This window comes from Hemitrygon akajei, chromosome 21 (genome assembly GCF_048418815.1).
Source record: "Hemitrygon akajei chromosome 21, sHemAka1.3, whole genome shotgun sequence".
In the NCBI taxonomy this organism is placed as follows: Eukaryota; Metazoa; Chordata; class Chondrichthyes; order Myliobatiformes; family Dasyatidae; genus Hemitrygon; species Hemitrygon akajei.
Window position 1 is genome coordinate 36,505,147 of NC_133144.1, and position 24,555 is coordinate 36,529,701.

At 39.5% G+C, this 24,555-nt stretch overlaps 1 protein-coding gene across 3 annotated transcripts in view; it reads left to right on the top strand.

Annotated features, from left to right (window-relative positions):
* The window catches only part of bmpr1aa (bone morphogenetic protein receptor, type IAa), a 260,246-nt gene that overhangs the window by 10,689 nt on the left and 225,002 nt on the right, over nt 1–24,555 (top strand). The window contains exon 2 of one of the 3 annotated variants that reach the window (XM_073025226.1): nt 17,965–18,053. The exons of the other annotated variants lie outside the window; for them this stretch is intronic. The gene's annotated coding sequence lies outside the window, so the exon portion shown is untranslated. The remainder of the gene's footprint in view (nt 1–17,964; nt 18,054–24,555) is intronic. 3 annotated transcript variants of the gene reach the window in all.

Consider the following 24,555-nt stretch of genomic DNA (forward strand, 5'->3'; position numbering starts at 1 on the left):
CCTGTTGTATGTTGGCCTTCATTAGTCATCGAAACAGGAAAAACTACAGCACTCTACAGGCCCTTCAACCTATCAAAATGAACCACCTCACGCTTACCTGGGTTGAACTCCATCTGCCACTTCTCAGCCCAGTTTTGCATCCCATCAGTGTCCCACTGTAACCTCTCACAGCCCTCTACACTATCCACAACACCCTCAACCTTTGTGTCATCAACAAATTTACTAACCAATCCCTCCACTTCCTCATCCAGGTCAGGGGTCCCAGAACAGATCCCTGAGGCACACCACTGGTCACTGACCTCCATGCAGAATATAACCTGTCTACAACCACTCTTTGCCTTCTGTGTACAAGCCAGTTCTGGATCCACAAAGCAATGTCCCGTTGGATCCCGTGCCTCCTTACTTTCTCAATAAGTCTTGCATAGGATACCTAATCAAATGCCTTGCTGAAATCCATATACACTACATCTACTGCTCTACCTTCATCAATATGCTTAAGTCTCATCCTCAAAAAATTCAATCAGGCTTGGAAGAACATAGAACATAGAATAGTACAGCACATTACAGGCCCTTCGGCCCACAATGTTGTGCTGACCCTCAAACCCTGCCTCCCATATAACCTCCCACCTTAAATTCCTCTATATACCTGTGTAGTAGTCTCTTAAACTTCACTAGTGTATCTGCCTCCACCACTGACTCAGGCAGTGCATTCCACGCACCAGCCACTCTGAGTGAAAAGCCTTCCTCTGATATCCCCCTTGAACTTCCCTCCCCTTACCGTAAAGCCATGTCCTCTTGTACTGAGCAGTGGTGCCCTGGGGAAGAGGTGCTGGCTATCCACTCTATCTATTCCTCTTAATATCTCGTACACCTCTATCATGCCTCCTCTCATCCTCCTTCTCTCCAAGGAGTAAAGCCCTAGCTCCCTTAATCTCTGATCATAATCCATACTCTCTAAACCAGGCAGAATCCTGGTAAATGTCCTCTGTACCCTTTCCAATGCTTCCACATCCTTCCTATACTGAGGTGACCAGAACTGGACACAGTACTCCAAGTGTGGCCTAACCAGAGTTTTATAGAGCTGCATCATTACATCGCATCTCTTAAACTCTATCCCTCGACTTATGAAAGCTAACACCCCATAAGCTTTCTTAACTACCCTATCTACCTGTGAGGCAATTTTCAGGGATCTGTGGACATGTACCCCCAGATCCCTCTGCTCCTCCACACTACCAAGTATCCTGCCATTTACTTTGTACTCTGCCTTGGAGTTTGTCCTTCCAAAGTGTACCAACTCACCCTTCTCCCGGTTGAACTCCATTTGCCACTTCTCAGACCACTTCTGCATCCTATCAGTGTCTCTCTACAATCTTTGACAATCCTCTACACTATCTACAACACCACCAATCTCTGTGTTGTCTGCAAACTTGCCAACCCACCCTTCTACCCCCACATCCAGGTCGTTAATAAAAATCACGAAAAGTAGCGGTCCCAGAACAGATCCTTGTGGGACACCACTAGTCACAACCCTCCAATCTGAATGTACTCCCTCCACCACGACCCTCTGCCTTCTGCAGGCAAGCCAATTCTGAATCCACCTGGTCAAACTTACCTGGATCCCATATCTTCTGACTTTCTGAATAAGCCTACTGTGTGGAACCTTGTCAAATGCCTTACTAAAATCCATGACCTGCCTTTGACAAAGCCATGCTGACTATTCCTAATCGTATTATGCCTCTCCAAATGTTCATAAATCCTGCCTCTCAGGATCTTCTCCATCAACTTACCAACCACTGAAGTAAAATTCACTGGTCTATAATTTCCTAAGCTATCTCTACTCCCTTCCTTGATAAGGGAACAACATCCGCAACCCTCCCATCCTCCAGAACGTCTCCCGTCCCCCATTGATGATGCAAAGATCATTGCCAGAGGCTCAGCAATCTCCTCCCTTGCCTCCTCGTCTGGTTCCAGAGACTTATCCAACTTGATGCTTTCCAAAAGCTCCAGCACATCCTCTTAATGTCTATATGCTCAAGATTTTCAGTCCACTAAGTCATCCCCACAATTGCCAAACATCCTTTTCCGTAATGAATACTTTGCTTCAGTATTCACTAAGAACCTGAGCTATCTCCTCCAGTTCCATACACACTTTTCCACTGGCACACTTGATTGATCCTATTCTCTCACGTTTTATCCTCTTGCTCTTCACATACTTGTAGAATGCCTTGGGATTTTCCTTAATCCCGTCTGCCAAGGCCTTCTCATGGCCCCTTCTGGCTCTCCTAATTTCATTCTTAAGCTCCTTCCTCCTAGTCTTATAGTCTTCTGGATTTCTATCATTACCTAGTTTTTTGAACCTTTAATAATTTTTCTTTTCTTCTTGACTAGGTTTTCAACAGCCTTTGTACCCTACCATCCTTTCCCTGTCTCATTGGAATGTACCTATGCAGAACTCCACACAAATATCCGCTGAACATTGGCCATATTTCTGCCGTACGTTTCTCTGAGGACATCTGTTCCCAATTTATGCTTCCAAGTTCCTGCCTGATAGCTTCATATTTCCCCTTACTCCAATTAAACGCTTTCCTAACTTGTCTGTTCCTATCCCTCTCTAATGCTGTGCTAAAGAAGATAGAATTGTGATCACTATCTCCAAAATGCTTTCCCATTGAGAGTCCTGACACCTGGCCAGGTTCATTTCCCAATACCAGATCAAGTACAGCCTCTCCTCTTGTAGGCTTATCTACATATTGTGTCAAGAAACCTTACTGAACACATCTAACAAACTCCACTCTATCTAACCCCCTTGCTCTAGGGAGATGCCAATCAAAATTTGGTAAATTAAATTCTCCTACCACGACAACCCTGTTATTTATGCATCTTTCCATAATCTGTCTCCCTATCTACTCCTTGATGTCCCTGTACTATTGGGTGGTCTATATATTTAAAAAAAACACCCAGTAGAGTTATTGACCCCTTCCTGTTTCTAACTTCCACCCACAGAGACACAGTAGACAATCCCTCCACAACTTCCTCCTTTTCTGCAGCCGTAACATGATCTCTGATGAGTAGTGCCTCGCCACCCCCCCCCCTTTTTTTGCCTCACTCCCTGTCCTTTCTGAAACATCTGAAGCCTGGCCCTTTAAGTAACCGTTCCTGCCCTTGAGCCATCCACATCTCTGTAATGGCCACAACATCATAACTCCAAGTACTGATTCATGGTCTAAGCTCATCCACCTTGTTCGTGATGCTTCTTGCATTAAAATAGACACATCTCAAACCATCGGTCTGAGTGCTTCCCTTCTCTATCACCTGCCTAATCTCCCCCTCACACTGTCTCCAAGCTTTCTCTATTTGTGAGCCAACCACCCCTTCCTCTGTCTCTTCAGTTCGGTTCCCACCCCCCAGCAATTCTAGTTTATACTCTCCCAATGGCCTTAGCAAACCTCCCTGCCAGGATATTGGTCCCCCTCGGATTCAAGTGCAACCTGTCCTTTTTGTACAGGTCACACCTGTCCCAAAAGAGACTCAATGATCCGGAAATCTGAATCCCTGCCTCCTGCTCCAATCCCTCAGCCACGCTTTTATCTTCCACCTCACTCTATTCCTATACTCTTGTCGTGTGGCACAGGCAGATATCCCAAGATTACTACCTTTAAGGTCCTGCTTCTCATCTTCTTAACTCCTTGTAGTCTGTTTTCAGGACCTCCTTCTTTTTCCTACCTGTGTTGTTGGTACTGGTATGTCAGGAAAATCAAGTTCAAGACTCACAAAGTAATGTTGCACCTCTTTAAAACCTTTGTTGGTCACATTTGGAGTATTATTCAGTTCTGATTACCTCATTGTTGGAAGGATGTAGAAGTTTTAGAGGGTGCAGAGGAGATTTATAAAGTAGGATGCTGCTTAGATAAGAGAACAACTTGTATGGGGGAAAGTTTGAGTGAGCCTGTACTTTTCTCTTAGAAGTGAAGGAGCATGAGAGGTGAGAGGTATATAACATTATTTATGAGAGGCATAAATAGAGTGGAATACCAGCCTCATTTTCCCAGGATAGCGGAGGCCAGTACGAGTGGACGCTTAAGGTGAGTGGAGGAAAGTTTAGGAGAGATATCAGAGGTACATTTTTTACACAGAGTGGCATGTACCTGGAATGCGCTGCTGCAGATGGTGGTAAAGGTTGATACAAGAGAAAAGTTTAAGAGAAACAAGAAAAATGGAGGGTTAGGTGCTATGTAGAAGGGAAGGGTTAAGTTGATTGTGCAGTAGGTTGGCACACCTAGTGCTGTACTGCTGTATGTTCTGTGTTCTATCTGCTGAGCTGCTAAGTATTTTCAGCAGTTTCTACTTTTGTTGTTTGAATTTCTATATGCATTTTGATAACTATTTTAAATGGTCATAGTTTTAATGTGTTAAAGATCCAAGAGGAAAGCTTGAGGCTCAGTAATAAAAATGACGTGTTGTGATTTAGAGATTTAAAAATTTGTTCATCAGCTACAAATAACTTACTGGAACAATGTATATACAAAGTACACTGCAGATGCTGTGGTCAAATCAAGACGTACAAAAAAGCTGGATGAACGCAGCAGGTCAGGCAGCATCCGTTGAAAGAAGCAGTCAACGTTTTGGGTCTAAAGAAGGAGGGGGCAGGGGCCCTATAAAGAAGGTGGGGGGAGGGTGGAAAACCAATCAGAGGAAAGATCAAGGGGTGGGGGAGAGGAAGCAGGGAGGGGTATGTTCCTTGGAAAAGGTACAGAGGAGAGTGCGTTGGAATGGAATTAACTGATTTCATTTTTATTACAAATGAGATGTAATCAAAGTATTTACTTTTTGTTCCTTTATCTGGGTTAGGTTTTGTACTGATAATTTCCTAGTTTTTGCTAATGATTTGATGTCTTTGGGAAAATTAAAACTGTCATAAAGTAATGATGAACTACATCCATCAAATAATCCAAAGCCCTTGATTCTCCCAGATGTATTTATTGAAATGTAATCATTGGCTATAAAGGCAAACATAGCAATTAATTTACATGGCAAGTTCCTTGGACAGCTGAGATGAATAAACAGTTCATATAATTTTTGTGACATTGGGATACTGGAGGTATTGCTGCTCCTGTTTTGAATTGTACCAAGAAAAGTATCATTATCAGCTGAACATACAGATGTAACTACATAAAGTGGCTTTAAAAACTATTCAGCTCCACAACTATTTTCACATTTTACTGTTTCATTTTCTAAATTTAAAGTGTATTGAAGTTGGATTTTTTTGATCTAATCTATAAAACATAGTGCATCAGGTCAAATCAAGAGAAAAATTCTAAAACCTGTCAACAATTTATTAAAAATTAGAAGCCAAAATCATGAGGCTGAAAAAATATTCATCCCCTTTGTAATTACTATGCTAACTTTCCTCGGGTGCAAGGTACAATTACTTTACCAACTCACCCAGTTTGTTGAAAATTGGAGGATCAAATGTTTTCAATGAATTCATACGAATAAATACCCCCTGTCCCTGTAAGGTCCAACAGTATGATAGATTTTCAACAGACCAAACCAAAATGAAGACAAAAGAGCGTTCAAGACAACTCAGAAATGATAATAGAAAAGGACAAATCTGGGTAAAGGTACAGGATCATTTCAAAGGCACTACACAGACCATGAAGCTCAGTGTAGTCCATTGTGGAAAAAGTGGAAATAATATGAATAAACAGCTATGCTGTCTCAGTCAGGCCGCCGCTCTAAACTTGGTCGCTAGGGAAAAATGGCACTTGAAAGAGAGGCTACTCTGATGCCAAGGCTAAGTGACCTGCAGAAGTCAGTGACTGCAACTGGAGATGAAGTTCGTAGCTCCACAATTTCTTAAGGCCTTGCACAAAAAGGGCATTTATGGAAGAGTAGCTAGAAAGAAGTCCTGGTTTTAAATAAACATATCCTTGCCTGTAAAGAAATTGCAAAGTGTCTTGTGGTCCGATGAGACAAAAGTGGTACTTTAACACTAAGCAGAATTTGTGATGTAAATCTAATTTAGCATCAGCTGGGTAACACCATCCCTACTGTAAAATGTGGTGGGGTACATCATGCTATGGGGATGCATTTCAGCAGCAGTGACTGGAAATCTAGTCAGGATTGATGGGAAGGTGAATGCTGCTAAATACAGAGAGATCCTGGATAAAAACATGCCAGCCTCTGCCAGAAAGCTTAAACTGGGGAGTAAGTTTGTCTTTCAACAGGACAATGACCCAAAGCATGGTGTCAAAGCAACTGTGGAGTAACTGTTGATGTTCTTGAGAGTCTTGACCTTAACCTGATTGAACATCTCTGGCAAGACCTCAAGATTGCTGTCCACCACCCCTCCCCAACTAATTTGGTACAGCTTGAGCAATTTTGCAAGAAGGAATGGGCAAATCTTGCTCCATCAAGTTGTGCAAAGCTAATAGAGACTTGTCTAAAAAGACTACTGGCTCTAATATCTTCCAGAGGTGGTTTAATTAAGTACTGAACAAGAGGGTGGAGGTGAATATTCTAGAACTGTTAACATTTATAGTTTTTCATACTTTACAATTTCTCCTTTTGGGGGGGCTCTACTGAAAGAAAAGGAGCATCTGATTCACAAATAAAAATTTTCTGTTTAAAAGTTCTCAATTAAATTGTATACTCATTTATTTGGGGGGGGGGGAGTTTAGGAGCTGAATGCTTTTTCAAAGCACTTATCTTGTATACATGGCAAAGAATTTCTCAGAAATGCCACATAGAATCCTTTGAGTCTATATTGGCAGTTGTTCCCAACTAAACAATTAATACTTTTGCCATATTCATACTGTTTTTTTTTAGGAAAACAGCCTGGCCAAAGAGCTAAATTCCAGAAGTGAAGTGAGATTGTTTGCCTTTGACATTGAGACAGATTTGACTAAGCAAAACAGATCAATTTTATATATACAGTGGCATGTAAAAGTTTGGGCACCCTGGTCAAAATTATTGTTACTGTGAATAGCTAAGTGAGTAAAAGATGACCTGATTTCCAAAAGGTATAAAGTTAAAGATGATACATTTCTTTAATATTTTAAGCAAGATTACTTTTTTAAAATTTCCTTCTTAATTTCAAAATAACAAAAAAGGAAAAGGGCCCAAAGCAAAAGTTTGGGCACCCTGCATGGTCAGTACTTAGTAACATGTCCTTTGGCAAGTATCACAGCTTGTAAACACTCTCTGTAGCCAGCTAAGAGTCTTTCAATTTTTGTTTGGGGGATTTTCACCCATTCTTCCTTGCAAAAGGCTTCTAGTTCTGTGAGATTCTTGGGCCATCGTGCATGCACTGTTCTTTTTGAGGTCTATCCACAGATTTTTGATGATGTTTAGGTCGGGGGACTGTGAGGGCCATGGCAAAACCTTCAGCTTGTGCCTCTTGAGGTAATCTATTGTGGATTTTGAGGTATGTTTAGGATCATTAACCTGTTGTAGAAGCCATTCTCTTTTCATCTTCAAAGGCAACATGAGTGAATCTGCAGATGCTGGAAATAAATAAAAAAACACAAAATGCTGGCAGAACTCAGCAGGTCAGACAGCATCTATGGGAGGAAGTAGTGATGACGTTTCAGGCAGAAACCCTTCATCAGGAGTGAAGTAACATGGGATGGTCGAGGGGGGATAAGAAGTGGGGGGAGGGATGAAGTAGAGAGCTGGGAAGTGATAGGCTGGAGGGAAATGGGCTAGGGGGAAGGTGGAGAATCATGGGAAATAAAAGAGAAAGAAAGGTAGGGCTGGGGGGAGATTGTAGTGAGGGGGGAAAAGAGAGAGAAAGAGAACCAGACTAAAATTATAGATGGGTCCCTTGAGCATAATTGTGGATGGACAATAATGCCTGGATCCCGAAGAATTAATAAATTTAAAGAAAACATGCCTAAACTGTTAACCCTGTATGTGAATTTTATAAAGATGTGGGGTGAAAGTAGGAACTGGGTTCTGAATTAGAATGATCAACCATGATTGTATTGAACACAAAAGCAGGCTGTAAGAACCAAATAAGCTACTACTTTGAATTTTGATGGTGATTTTTCTAATCTGCCTAGCATTCAAAATTGATGAATCATAATTTGATAATTAGTTCCATAGCTTTTGTTTCACTTACTAATTTGCTTCTTAAATTAACTGTTTAACATTTTAAGGATCTCAACATCTATTTTTGTTCCAGGTTTACAGTATCTATAATGTTTTGCTTTTCAATCATGCATTTAAACATGGTTTTATCTATTTAACACCTCAAGACACTAAGCTACAAACTTTGGAGACATAGTGTTTTCAAGTAAGGTATGCACTGTGGTACTAGCTCCATAATATATAATAACAGCAAAAAGGTCGATAGTTTTTATTTTGATTTTCAACCCTTATTTATTGACATCTCTGCATTCTCCTGTCCTTTCCCTTCACACTATTGCCCGAATATGCAAGAGTGCGTGAGGTAGACACATTTATTCAGTTCTTTAGCCAAAAGTCTCCTAACCATAAGGGCTGTTGGTTAACTAGTTTCACTCCTTGGAACCACAAGTCTGTTGTAACTGATGTGTCTCTACTTTTTGTTCTCTAAGAATGATTATAGTCTTAATTCTGATCTTTCTCATATTTAGAATGTGAAAGAAAGTACCGTAGATGTCGGATTATAAGCCGCTACTTTTTTCCCACATTTTGAACAGCTTTGAACCTGCGGCCTTTACTACGGTGCGGCTAATGCATGATTTTTTTTCATGCCGCCAAAAACATTTTGCCTCGTAACAGTAGACCAATAAAATTGATGAGTAGTTCACAGAGGTCCAATGAAATTGTACGATAAATCAAGCGCACTTTCACAATTAAATTATTGTAAATCAGTCATTTGTACTCACCCTCATCAACATGGACAACACTCGAAGAAAAGCATTGTGCTGCCTTTATGGCAGTTATTTAGTTTATAATATTTTCGCTTAGTAATTCATTTGTTAGTATTTTCTATTTAAAGTTAGAAGTGTTTTAACTATATTTGTTTTCTGTACTACATCCCGGGATGCTATGACGTCACATCCGATTTCGCCGCGTCTTGTGGGAAATACCGGTTTGCGATAAACGGGAAGGTGGGGGGGAGCACATTAGCCGAGCGAAAACGCTGCTTTTAAGTTAAAGGCGATCAATAACTTTTCCTGGTAGGCTGCAGTATATATATTTTTTACCAGTCGTTAGGAGATATTGGAATGTTGTTCAGTAAAAAAGTATACGCAACGTAATTTGTGTGTTACCGATATGTATGTATATTTAAAAGTAGCCGCGTTACAGGCACGGTTCGAAAAAAAGCATTTGCAATATGTATTTGTTTATGTTACCATATGGATTTAATTAAAAGTTTAAAAAATCCTCACGTGTAATATCTTTCTGTGTAAATATCTCATATTACAACGTGGGACACCTGCGGCCTAAAATCCGGTGCGGCTTGTACAAGTACAAAATTGATTTTCTTTCTAAAATTAGAGCCAGCGGCTTTTAATCAGGTGCGCTCTGTAGTGCGAAATCTACGGTAAGCTTACAGTCGGAGGTCCTTGCAATTTCCCATTTCAACCATAACAAAAATTTTCCTACAGAACTCTGAGCAGCAGTTAAAAGCAAAAAGTTAAAAATTAAAAGTTAAAAGTTAAAAGCAGTTAAAGCAGATTAAGAGTATAAAGGGCCACTGTAATTTGGTTTGAATTTTTCTTTGGGAAAATGTAGATCTTGACCTGGTACGCTCTTTAGGGGGGAAAAAAAGGCAATTTTTAAGAACTAGCATATCTTTGCATCCAAGTATCCAAGTCTGGATACACTTTTGAGATCAAACTTTGTCAGGTGTTTACACACTAGTACTAAAATAGGTATGCATGATAAAGAAACCCAAATTAAATGTGTAATGTCACAAGGTCCATAAGTGTGATTAAAAGATTGTTCTTTTTCAGGCAATTGAATATTAACATAATGTAATTGATGTTGATGACATTTGTTGCCTAAAGTTCATCACATTTTAACTCCTTTGCCCCACCAAGAAGTTACTGCTGTTATACTGAGCAATTAAGTTATTTGGTGAATATACAATAATTTCTGAAGGGTTGTTAATCAGTCAAGCCAGGGGTGGCCAACCTTTTACATTCCATGCGACATTTTTTTCACACACGAGTTTGGATGTCCCATACAACTCTTGTACCCCCATTCAGTTCTTGAAAAAATATGTTAATATAGACATATTTAGCATTTTTACATGATATATTGATTTAATATAAAAACAAGATAAACATTACTTACCTTAATGAGACTTTTAACAAATATATTTTGTCATTTTTTGATTTCTTCCTTTTTCATAATCACATATTCTTTCTGTAATCAGACCCAAGCACTAGCTTCAGTTTTCCTTCTATTTCAGTCTGATGTTGCGTTTTATAGTGTCTGTTAAGATCATGTCTTCTATTATGTGAGAAAGTGTTTTCACAAACAATGCACAACGGTTTTCCTGACGGACCCGCTATAAGTAAGAACTCATTTTCCCACTGTTCATTGAATTCACGCTTACTATCACTTTCTGCTTTTCTTTTGCTCATTTTCTTTTGCACTGTGATGGGTAACTGAATGTAAAAGCATGGCTTAATTTTCGAAAATGTACAAAACAGCAAATGTTCACGAAATACGAACAAAGCACAACTCCGTAGCGCACGAGTGTCAGTTGTAAAGTGACTGACAAAAACCTGTGACGCACCGACATTCCTGTTGTAGATTTTTTTCCTACAAATCAGTTTTTGGTTAATACTTTTTGCATGAGTAGGCTTTTTAATTATTATCAGTGGGGTGCAATGAGCCACTTCTAATCATCCAATGCGCCACTGTTGGCGCATGGCAACTAATAACTGAGTTAAGCTATTGGTTTGAATCTTGGAAATGTAATAAAAGCCTATTAGGATATGGTAGATTGTCAAAGTAAGTATTTGGTTATTGTGGATCTTTAAGCAATACTGTAATTTCTGCTGCATTATAGCAGTGACTGCACTTCAAAAGCACATGCTTAACTGTGGGTGCTTTGAGAGGCCCTGAGGCTGCTAAATTAAATATTTTTCTTTTCGGCTTTTTTTTTGCTAATTATTGTTGGGAATCTTGCAATCTAACCCATATTCAGGGAAAATAATTTTCTTAAAGCTCTCCAGTTTTCCAAATTTAAAAATTTAGAAATTTAACTTGGTACTGGACCAAATAGAAAAGAGAGAACATTTCTAGAAACATAATTATTAATCATCCTTATTTTAACTATTTATCAAAATCTTGATTTCTTCCACACCATAGGCTTCTAGTACTCTACCAGCCTATCCAATCCAATATAATCATCACTCTCTACATAAAGGAGTTAAAATCAATTAAAGTTATCCCTGAAAGGTTGGTTTATATTTAAATGGAATTATTATGTCCAGTTTGCTAGAGACAAATATTGAAAAGCTCACAGGAACACACAATGCTGGAGGAACTCAGCAAATCTGGCAGCATCTATAGAGAGGAATAAATAGTTGACATTTCAGGCCAAGCCCCTTCATCGGGACTGGAAAGGAAGAGGGCTATTGAAGCCATTGCTGTAAATAAATTTGGGTCTATCAAGAAAAGAATTGGATTAAAGCATCTTTGAAGATACAGGAGGGGAGAGTCAATGGAGTGATTTGATGATGAGGATATGTGGAACAGTGCTTGTGTGGAGTTTTAATTGGAATGATGTTCAGCACCACCAAAGTCTTGTGGTTTGCTGGTGTTTGCATTTTCACATAGTGTATTCCAGTTAATTGGGACCAGTACACTTTGGCTACCTCAGTTAGCTGAAGTTTCATGGAAAAGGTTAAAAAACTATAAAAAAGACAAACTGGGTAACAAATTATCTATTTAAATCACAAACAGAATAAATTAGAACACTGCCAAAGCTACTACAGTACTATAAACAAAATGCTGGTAGAACACAGCAGGCTAGGCAGCATCTATAGGGAGAAGCGCTGTCGACGTTTCGGGCTGACTCGGCCCAAAACGTCGACAGCGCTTCTCCCTATAGATGCTGCCTAGCCTGCTGTGTTCTACCAGCATTTTGTGTGTGTTGTTTGAATTTCCAGCATCTGCAGATTTCCTCATGTTTGCACAGTACTATAAATCTGTGTATTAGTTCCTGAAAGTTATCGACAGAGGAATTCATCCAGTGTATACAGTGAACAAAATCAGTACAAACAAAGGTGGCCCCCCGTTTTTCGAACGTTCGTTTTATGACAGCTCGCTGTTATGAAAGACTTACATTAGTACCTGTTTTCACTAACCAAAGAGGATTTTCACTTTTACGAAAAAAATACGCCTGCTTTATACGTATATTTACCCCAAGAAATACTATCATGACTGTGAAGCCTCGTGCCGATTTTTTCTCTCTCTCTCTCTCTCTCTCTCTCTCTCTCTCTCTCTCTCTCTCTCTCTCTCTCTCTCTCTCTCTCTCTAAATCAATTTTGGCTCGCTCTTTCCAATTCTGATAAGTGAAACTACACCATACATACAATATTCCTACTTTATATAGGCAGTATATTTATCATATAATTCCTGCTTTTACTATATGTTTGTGTTATTTTATGTGTTATTTGGTATGATGTGGTAGGTTATTTATTGGGTCTGGGAACACTCAAAAAAAATTTTTCCCTTAAATTAATGGTAATGGCTTCTTCGCTTTACGACATTTCGGTTTACAAACAGTTTCATAGGAACGCTGTACCTTTGGATAGTGGGGGGAATCTGTACCTAGTGCATATAGTGCACTGCCTTCATACAGTGTTATTGACAATTGCATCCTTAATCTTCAATTTCATTGTAACATTCAAGTTGATTGTAATATCTTCAGATTCTTTGTAGTTCCTAAATGTCACTCTCAGTTATTTCTGGCATCTTCAAGCCTGAATGTTTGAAACTGCAGTGAGCAAAACAGTTCTGAACTGTGTTACTGCTTATTTATCGCCAACTATCAGTGATAAAAATCGCTGCTTTTTGAAAACAAACACTAATGGCCACACGTGTGTGTGACCTACGCTAGTTAGAACCTGTTTAGCAACAATTTCCTGTCCCCATTAAGCAGCTGAGTGTCACAAAATAAACAAAGGGAATCTCGGCAATTTCCTATATTAATTTTTGTTCTTTAAGAGTTGTCCCAAATAAGTGGCTGCCCTAATTAACCGGAATTCACTGTATTTGACCAGCATCTAGATGAAGACCTAATGTAAACTTTGATACTTTGTTTCTCAGAAGCAGGATTAAAATATAAAGGTGTTTCATTTACGATGTATTATATAAACAGCCTTCCAAGCTGAATAAGATTTGACCCAGCATTAATACTGCATAATAGAATATCTGAAGCACACCAGAACTGTTAGATTAATGTAGTGGCTTAATTTTTTATAGTAAAGTTATTTATTTTACACCTGTCATTTTTATTTCCATTGGCTGTTACCATTATATTTTATCAGTCATTTTAGTTACGGTACATTCGCAAAATGGAGTCATTTTGAATTATTTTAATTGCTTTTGCCAGGTGTAGTTAGAAAGTTCTGACATGTTTAATTTGTTAATTTATTTCTCTTGTTGATGCCACTTTTAATTAGATGTTATTTTTGTCTTCATGGCTTTGCTAACTCAGAGCTTTTTGTCATCTGAATTAAACAATTATATTAAGTGTGTGACAAAGTTTGGCAGCATTTTCTTCTGGCATCTAGAATACAATAATTTTAAGTTAGTTTTCCCTTGTGTTGTAGTTTAGTTTTTTTTAAAAATATAAATCTTCAGAGCCTTTGAAAGCCTGTATAAATCAAAATTGCAGTTCCCTATCATGGTAAAACAAAAATGTCCAATAAAACTTCAAATATAAAAGTGGCAGTTAAAATCATTATCTGTGCATTACACCCACCGCCTCTAAAAGTAATATTGCCTAATGTGAGTGAGAATATGTGCACTTCTGATAACTCTCAAGCTTGATAACATGCAAGACAAGCAGCATGCTTGAATCCCATCCCAATATCTTAATGTTCACTCCCTCTGCTATAGCCAACAGAGTTGTACTATCTACAAAGTGCACAGCAATTATTTGCCTAATCTACTCAGTAGCACCTCTTAGATTCACTATCTCTACCACTAAGAAGGGAAGTGCTTCAGGTACATGGACACACCACCACCTGCATGTTGCATTTCAAGCCACTGTCCACTTTGACTGAGAAATATGGTGTCATTCCTTAATTGTCATTGAGTCTAAATACTGGAACCTCTTCCCCAATAACTAGATAGGGGGACCTTCACTGAATGAACTGCAGTGCTTAAAGGCAATAACTTAGCTTTGCATTCTCAAGGGTAAGTAAGGATGTGTAATAAATCCAGGTCTTGCCATTGAGTGCCCAGATGACAAAAAATTATGGATAAACTAAAAGAAATGTTCAACAATCATTTTATTATCATTTTTATTGTTCTGGAAATCATAAGTTACATTTAGAAATAGCTTCATTTAATATCTTTATTCAACAGGCTTTAGAACTGTTAAGGGCTTATTTAATTCAGAATCTGATACACCGCCTTCAGGTATTGGTTTTGCAGTGTTTTTTGAGTTGTGTGAATCCATGCTGCTTTTGTTCCAGAAATTTGGAATCAATATTGTTGCAGTGGCATTTGGCCCAATGAGTCTGTGCAAATTCTTTTGTAGAGCAATCCAATCAGTTCCATTCCCTTACTGCTTTCCTGTAACTTAGCAACATTTTTCCTATTTGAAGCATTGACTATGTTTCCATTTAATCATTGTCTGTATAAAAACAACTTTTATTCCTCCAATCTTCCATTGAGGTCATTGAGTTCCTCAAGCTTGCTCTGCTATTCATTACAATCATGGTTGCTCTATGCTGGCCTCAGCTCTTCTGTCCAAGTTCTTCCTAACTCTCAATTCCTTGATCTTTCAAATATTTATCCATTTATTAATTTATTTTATCTAGAGATAAAGCACCAAATAGGCCCTTCCAGCTCTTAAAGCTGTGTCACCCAGCAACCCCTGACTTGACCTTAAAAAAAAATTTACATTGACCAATTAACCCACTAACTGGTGCCATTTTGGACTGTGGGAAGAAAGCGGAGCACCCAGAGAAAACAAGAGGACAAACAAATTCCTTACAGAGGACACCGAGATTGAACTCTATCCCAAGTTGTAATAGTGTTGCACTAAGCACTGCACTACTGTGGTGCCTTCCATTTTAAATGTATAACATGATCTGTCTTTAACTGCCGTCAGGGGCAGAGAATTGCAAAGATTCACTCTGAGGGAATAGGACATATATTTTACCTATCTCTGCTTACCTTATTTAAACATGCCAAGAGTCTATAATCATCTATTCTATATAGTATCACATCTAAGAATATTAAATCTATTTAGACACCAGTATTTTTGGAGAGCTTTGAATAAATTGCTGTGATGTAAGCCAATTTCAAATTACAGTCGATTCTGATTAATTGGGCCACCAGCTAATTGGGGCAGCTGCTTATTTGGGACAAGTCTTAAAGAACAAAAACTGATCAAGAAAATAGTCATAATTCATTTCATTTATTTGGTTCACCATGCCACTTAATTAGTGCAAGAGATTGTTACCAAACTGTTTCTAACTAATGCCAGTTTGGTGCACTCGTGTGTCTGATCGACACAATGCCATACTTGGAGCAAACAGTTTTTAAATGGTGTCAGTTGTGTGTTTGAGATCTAAAAAGCATTTTTTGTCACTGATAGTTGGCGAGAAATAAGCAGTAGACAATTCAGAACTGTTTTGCTATTGCAGTTTCAAGCATTTAGACTTGGAGATGCCAGAAACAATGGGGAGTGAAAATGAAACAATTTCACAAATCCAGGTTAGAAACTATGGAGAGTTTGATGGTATTGATAATGTTCTTGAATGTGACAATGAAATTGAAGATTTGGAGGATATAATCATGGACAGCATTGTATGAAGACAGGCCATTATCTGCACTAGGTGTTGCATTGATTTTTTTCCATTTACAGTCAAAAGAACGTGATGCAGATGAATTGCTCTGTTGATAGCTAACACACAGTTTTATAGTACTGTAGTATCATTGTTAATCTTCTAATTTGTTCTGCTTTTAAATGCACAATTTGTTCGATTAGTCTTTTTTTTTAATACCTTTTTAACTATTTTCATGAAACTTCAGCTAATTAGGGCAGCCATTTAATTGGGCCAAAATATACTGGTCTCAATGTGTACCAATTAGCCAGAATTGACTGTATTTGGAGGTGGAGAACTAACAATATAATTTTAATCCATGCAAATTCCTTTATGGTAGGAGGGAGCCTGGTGAGTATCAAAGAAAACTTGCTTTTCTATTAGCTGCCGTATACAGTATTTCAAGTTTACAAACTAATTCACGGAACTGGCAGTGGCATCCTAACTGGTTTCACATTTTATCTACAGATTTAGCACCTTTCACTAAGACTAGCCATGAACATGAAAACAGTGTTGGCTACTTTTCTAAAAATTAAATTTAATTAATCTCATGTCACCATTCTGAATGTAAATAGACATTTTTTGGTTAATTTTCTTTTGTTCTCCAAGTCCCTTTACTTCCTGAATTACATGAAGCTTTCTTACCATACAGTTAAAGGAAAAATTCTTGAAATTGAACTCTTAAATTAATTGAGTAGTTGGTTAAGTACTGTCATAATGAACTACGGTAATATGCTGCAAGTACCAACTTTCAATGGGTGATTGAACTTAATTCAAAAATAGTCAAACTTGAACACACTGCCATCTGGAATCACTGAAATGAAATCTCAGATATATTTAAGAGAAAAATAAACACGCAAGAAGGTAAGGAATGAAAGGAATTGTTAATCGTGTGAACTTAAATTAATGGGTGAATGCTTGTGTGAAGCTTTTGATTTAAGAAATTTATTTCTTTATTTATCCAAGGGACATAGAAGGGGTGAGGGGGAGAACTAGATGAAAAAATAGTATCAGGAAATACCAGCTGATTAAAACTCAGGAGCAGAGTTAGACCATTTGGCCCATTGAGTCTGCTCTACAACTTGTGATCTCTACTAGAAGTTATGGTGATGAAGCAGCGCTATGACAGGATACAACTGCAGATGCTGTGGATCAAAGAATACGTACACGACGCTGGAAGAACTCAGCAGGTCAGGCAGCATCCGTGAGAAAAGAGTAGCCAACTACCTGGTCCACACGTCCCTCCCCACAGAACTCCCACCCGGCACTTATCCCTGTAAGCGCAAATGCTACACCTGCCCCACACCTCCCCCCCCCCCCCCTTACCACCATTCCGGGCCCCAGACAGTCTTTCCAGGTGAGGCAACACTTCACCTGCGAGTCTGCTGGAGTTGTCTATTGCATCTGGTGCTGTCGGTGCGGCCTCCTCTACATTGGCGAGACCCGACGCAGATTGGGGGGCCGCTTCGTTGAGCACCTCCACTCCATCCGTCACAATAGACAGGACCTCCCGGTTGCCACCCACTTCAACCCTGCCTCTCATTCCCATCTAGATAAGTCCATACATGGCCTCCTCTACTGCCATGATGAAGCCAAACTCAGGTTGGAGGAGCAATACCTCATCTACCGTCTGGGTAGCCTCCAGCCTGGTGGTATGAACATTGAATTCTCCAATTTCCGGTAATTCCCTCCCCCTCCTCCTTCCCCTATCCTAGGTCCCTCTCTGCCTCTCTCCCCTTTCAACTTTCTGCTCCTTTACCGCTACAGTTCTTTCATGCTTATCCCCTCCCCCCCCCTTATCCTTCCTCTGATTGGTTCTCCACCTGGCGCCTCTAGCCCTTCCCGCTCCCCTATCTCTATTACTGGGCTTTGGCCCTCTCTTTCCCCCCCCCCCCCCATTCCCGATGAAGGGTCTCGGCCTGAAACGTTGACTACTCTTTTCTCACAGATGCTGCCTGACCTGCTGAGTTCTTCCAGCATCGTGTACATATCATTTAGATTGAGATGTGAGGATTGGTGATGTCAGTACATAAACTGGTAAGAAATGTTTTTATTGACTTCACTGTACACTAAACCCTTGTTATTTAAAAGGGGTAGGGTAAGGACTAAATTCAAAGCACATTTATTATCAAGAATGTATAAATTATACACCTTGAAATGTGTCTGCTTATGGACAGCCACAAAGCAAGAAACTTGAATAACCCAATTTAAGAAAGACCAAAAATCACAGCATAGAGAAGGGGAGAGAGGGGGATAGAAAAACACATCATGAAACAAGCCAACAGCATCCTGAAGCAGACCGAGTCCCAGATCTGTTCCAGGAGCAGCTGCCTCAGTTCATAGCCTCAGCGCTGTGGTGAAAGGAATGAATGCTCGCAGGAGAGTGATCAAAATCAGCCCGATGTTTGCCTCCATTCACAGTGCTCAGGTTTCCAGTTTATCTGTGCCGATGTACTGGATAGTGCTGTGTCCCAGGGCCTGGATCACCCCACCCAAAGCCATTCTCAATCTCACCAAATCGGTGTGGTGATTCGAATGATCCAACCTTGCACCTCAGTTAGATGGATGGACATCAAAACCCTTGCGCATTGATTCTCTCTAAATCGCTCGCTCTTTCTCCAGTAGTGTTACAAACTCCTCTGGCGCCTCAAATGTGTTGCACTTCACAATACCCCAGCACAGCTCATTCCCTGAACCAGCCTTGCCACTGCCTGCCTCTTCACTGTAGGCATGGATAATTTAAAAAAATGTATTACCTCTAAGGCCACTAGCTGGGGTGGCATGCATTAATCAGCCCCCTTCCCCCACCGTGAGATAGAACAACTGTTGAATAAATTTCAGTTTGTAATTTTCAGCTTGTCAGCCAAATGAGTTATGCTTGATTTATTGCAATCTTGCATGCTGAAAGTTGCCCCGCTTTGGGGGTTTCTCACCATCTGCAACAGCTGTGGCTTGTACAAGGGGTGATTGATAAGTTTGTGGCCTAAGGTAGAAGGAGTCAATTTTAGCACAAAACCTAGCACATTTATTTTTCAACATAGTCCCCTCCTTAGTCCAGCCGTTGTGGAGTATACCATATAACAATTACAGCACAGAAACAGGCCATCTCGGCCCTTCTAGTCCGTGCCGACCTAGTCCCACTGGCCCACACTCAGCCCATAACCCTCTATTCTTTTCCTGTCCATATACCTATCCAATTTTACTTTAAATGACAATACCAAACCTGCCTCTACCACTTCTACTGGAAGTTCATTCCACACATTCAGTCTCTGAGTAAAGAAATTCCCCCTCGTGTTACCCTTAAATTTTTGCCCCCTAACTTTCAAATCATGTCCTCTTGTTTGAATCTCCCCTACTCTCAATGGAAAAAGCCTATCTACGTCAACTCGATCTATCCCCCTCATTATTTTAAATACCTCTATCAAGTCCCCCCTCAACCTTCTATGCTCCAAAGAATAAAGACCTAACTTGTTCAGCCTTTCCCTGTAACTTAGGTGCTGAAACCCAGGTAACGTTCTAGTAAATCTTCTCTGTAATCTCTCTATTTTGTTGACACCCTTCCTATAATTCGGTGACCAGAATTGTACACAATACTTCAAATTTGGCCTTACCAATTCCTTACCAATCTCTTTGTAGAAGTGGTCCACAGCAGGGGTGATTGATAAGTTCGTGGCCTAGGGTGGAAGGAGATGAGTTAGACAGCTCTCGTTACATGCTCATACAGTTGAACTCTTTGAGTGAAAATGCAGAAAGTTTGATTTTAATAACTCATCTCCTTCTACCTTAGACCTTGAACTTATCAATCACCCCATGCTGTGGACCACTACTGGAGGTCCAAGACGCCAACTTCTACAAAGAAGGGATCTATATGCTCCACAACTGCTGGACTAAGTGTGTAAATATAGGGAAAAATAAACGTGCTAGTTTTCACTCCCTCTACCGTGGGCCACAAACTTATCAATCACCCCTCATATTGCACAGCAACAGCACCTTGACAACACAGCTACTTGTGTTCCTGATTTGCTAGTGTTCCTGAACCCAGTTCTGGCTGAAAACCTATCTACATTCCCCACTGCACCTCTGGCTGTTAACCAGCCATGGTACAGGTCCCGGCCCTGGATGCAAATATGGCTTACAATCACAGAATTTTTAGCTGTGATACTATCCATGTATTAATGTAGCGGTTACCTTAACTTTTATAAAGTCTGGTTGCCAATAACATTAGTGGGAAAGTTTGCTGTTTAGGTATTCTATTACTGGCATCGCATGTGAAATGACATTGACTATATTTCTTTACTTAGCTGCATCAGGATTACAATTTTTATTAATTTCAGCATATTAATTTCTAAACTTAATTTAGATGAACTTAAATTAAATTCATCTAATTTAGAAAGTTTGCTGATGGAACCTGGATGTGAGTCCGATTACTTCTTTGGGACATTGGTACACGCAGTAGAAACTTACTGAAGTTGGTTTGAAGTATTTAGTTTAGCATGCAAATTGTAATAAAGGTTATTATAATTCATACATAGTATTGTAATGTTTTGATACCTAGTAACACTAAAAGTATTGATATGCAGTATTTGTGGAAGAGAAGTTTCACCTCTCAGGTTTTCAGTTGTTGCTAGTAGTTTAGAACTAGTTTTGCGGTGTCTGTACCATGGAGCTAAGATCCCAGATTGTTAGTTTCTAGACTAGAGGATTGCTTTACAACTTTGGGGGAAAAAGGAAGGTGGAAAAGTCTCTCAGCTCAGGTTACATTCTACATTCTACATTCCACAGTCTACTTTGCTCTGTGTCTGGAGACTAGCTGGCTACGCTTTAAACATATGGTTAATTTGACACTGCTCTGCTATAACCCCTAGTTTGAAGGGTGAGCAGGGAGTGATAAAGGAACCAAATTTTCTGACTGTAAGCATTTCCCATTGTCTACTAGTTTCAACTTTTTCCAGTGTTTTTAGAAGAAAAGTTCTATCCAAAATTTGTTTAAGTTCAAAACTTTTGACTTGGTGCAGTAAACTACTACCTTAAATAACTGCAGTTGTTATGCTGAAGTTAATACTGCTACAATTCCACTGGGGAGGGACTTCCAGGATTTAGACCTAGTAAAGATTTGGTGGTGGCACTGAAACTAAATTACCAGATTAGCAGTCTAAATGGGTAGACTAATAGTTCAAATTCTACAACAGCTGTGGAATTTAAATTCAGTAAATTATCTGAAATTCAGGAGCTAAAAGATTTTAGTAATGAAGACCACAAAATAGTGGCAAAGATCCATCTGATTCACTGACATCCTTCAGGAAAAGAAATCCCTACTTACCTGATATGACCTTTAGGTGACTTCAGATCCACCCCCATTAATTAAACTCCAAAATGGCCTATTAACACACTTTCTGGTTCATTCAAACATTTAAAAAAACAACTGGATGAGCCACCTGACAAAGTCACTCCCAGGATGAATGACTTTTCAAAGTCATTGTGAACAATTAGAGACTGGTGTTAAAATTGAATAATTTGTCCCATAGACTACAGTTGGCCCTCCTTATCTGCGGGGGATTGGTTCCGAGACCCCCTACGGATACCAGAAAACATGGATGATCAAGTCCCTTATTTAACCTGCCTCAGTGCAGTGGTCTTTAGGACCCAGAGGAACCCTGGACCTTATTTAACCTGTCTCAGTGCAGTGGACATTATGACCACGGTGGTGCAGCTCTGAATCTGCGGTGTTTCTGTTCACGAAAATAATCACGATCACGATTGGAAAATAAGGTGGAAGTAATAAAGCGATTGGAAAGAGGTGAAACGCCATCAGTCATTGGAAAAGCGTTAGGCTGCAGTCGGTCAACAATTGGAACAATTTTAATGGAGCATGTGAAAGGCCCTGCCCCGATGAAAGCTACAATTATTACAAAGCAATGCAGTGGTTTAATTATTGAAATACGTATGTTTCTTAAGTGTTTTATATGCATAGAAAGGTAAAATATATACTATATACTAAGAAAAACGTTTGACTGACTGATGCTAAATAATACCGGATGACCTGTTCCGACTTCAAATCCGACTTAAAGATGGACTCAGGAATGGAACTCATTAATAACCCGGGGACTGCCTGTACTTTTAAGTCATTTCTAGATTACTTATAATACCTAATACAATGTAGATGCTATGTAAATAGTTGTTATCCTGTATTGTTTAGGGAATAATGACAAGAAAAAGTAGTCTGTACATGCTCAGGCAACAAGTGCTGGAGAAAGAATTTCCGGGTTTTCCCAATCCGCGGTTGGTTGAATCCGCGCATGTGGAATCCGCGGATAAGGAGGGCCGACTGTACCTGCAGAATCATATTTTACAAACATTACAGACATACCCCCACTATACTACCTCGATATGTCCTGACCCACTGGCGAGACAAACCCAGAGAGGTAAATCAGCAAGAATAGCCATGGGAGCTCTCCACCTTGACTCCATGCCTCATATTATCAGGTAAACATGGACATGAAAACTTTCTCTTGATTGCCATATAATATTTTCTGTTATGAATTATTTAATGTTAATCCTGGGAAAACTATTGAAAATATGCAGAATATATGTACCCTAACACAGGGACTTCAGTGTCCATCAGGAAGAGTTTTGATAGATCCATCACTGATCAAGTGTTAGTGTGGACTTGTGGCTGGATGTGAGTGAACCAGTAGGGGAGGTAACCTACTTGAATTTGTCCTCACAGACGTGTGGCAGATACAGTTACCCATGGTAGCATTAGCAGAAGCAGCTAATACACAAGCCATTTGCTGAAATAAAACCCCATGTTCATACTGAAGGTGCTTTCATGTTATGTAGCACTATATTTGTGCCAAATAAAGTAGACTCAAGACAGATCTGGCTACTTAAAGCTGGGCACCCATGAGATTATCATCATCAGCAGCAGAAATGCATAGACCAACAACTGTGGTGGTAAATCTTGGAACTCCTTATCCAAAAGCACTGTGGGGGTACCTTAATCAAGCAGACTGTCATGTTCAAGAAGGCAGCTTACCACTCGCAACATACAGATCCTGGAAAATGATTTTTTTTAAAAAGATTGATAATTGCCAATATATTTATAAGTCAGGTGGTATCTGATTTGGAGGAGAACCTGCATGTCATAGAATTTCCATACATCACATGTTCTTGTCATTCTTTAGAAAGTTACATCTTAGGAGCTATCAGAATAGTCAAAGGAAGTAACAGCAGTGTTCTGTGGTGAAGGATTGATGGGTGGAGAAAGATCATGTGGCTCTTTCTCCTTGATGTCAGATCTCTTGAGAATTGTTGGAGCTGTCTTTAATCCAGACAAGTGAAGAATTTCCATTGTGCTTCTGTCATGTGCTAGGTGGTGGAAAGCTTTTCAGATTTTGGGTGGTGAGGCAAATGCTGCCAGTGGATAAGTGGTTGGAGATTGTCATTGTTTGGTGCTTCTGTGGCATATTTTACATGTCTCTAATCAGCCTATGTTTGAATGTTTTCTCCTTGCTGTCCATTTCAGATTTTCCTCAGCTCTTTGAAGCTGTATGTCGATAAGTGTGTCCTTTATGCCCAGAGCAGTGACCATTATGTTGCTCTGAATTCATTTCCTGAGCGCATGTTTGAACCAAGGCTCTGGTGAGTTCTGAAGCCAAGTGGTTTTGGGAAAATCCAAACGAAGTATTGATCAACATTTTTATTACTGAGTAAATACTGCTTTGCACTGTCAATGACATCTTCCATAACTTTGCTGATGATTGAAAGTAGACTTGACGATAAATAGATTAGATTTGTTCAAAAAATGTGGACCAGTACATTCCTTTCTAACTTTCCAGATTGAAAAATGATTACTATCGTTGTTATACCAAAGCATATTGGTTGGTGGCATATTTAGTTCAGTAGTGCAGGTCTTTCAGTGTTATTGATAAGATGTTGAGCTTTTGCTGTATCCATTGCTCTTCACACTGCTAAGTATTATTTGGCATGAATCAAATAGATGAAAAAGTTGCTTCTGTGATGGTGGATCTCAGAAGGAAGCAAAGATGAATTGTTTATTAAACTCTTCTGGTTGAATGTTTCAGTCTTGATTGTATTTCTTATATTATAGATAAACATTTGTTCCATTACGAAAATCTGTAAATATAATCTGTAAATCAGTAATATTCATAGAAAAAACATAGAAAACCTACAGCACAATACAGGTCCTTCAGCCCAAAAAGTTGTGCCGAACATGTCCCTACCTTAGAAATTGCTAGGGTTCCCCATAGACCTCTACTTTTCTAAGCTCCATGTACCTATCCAAAAGTCTCTTAAAAGACCCTATCATATCTGCCTCCACCACTGCTGCCGGCAGCCCATTCCATGTACTCACCACTTTTTTTTTAAAAAGCAACTTACCCCTGATATCTCCTCTGTACTTACTCCCAAGCAACTTAAACCTGTGCCCTCTTGTGGCATCCATTTCAGCCCTGGGGAAAAAGCCTTTGACTATCCACAGGATCAATGCCTCTCATCTTATACACCTCTATCAGGTCAC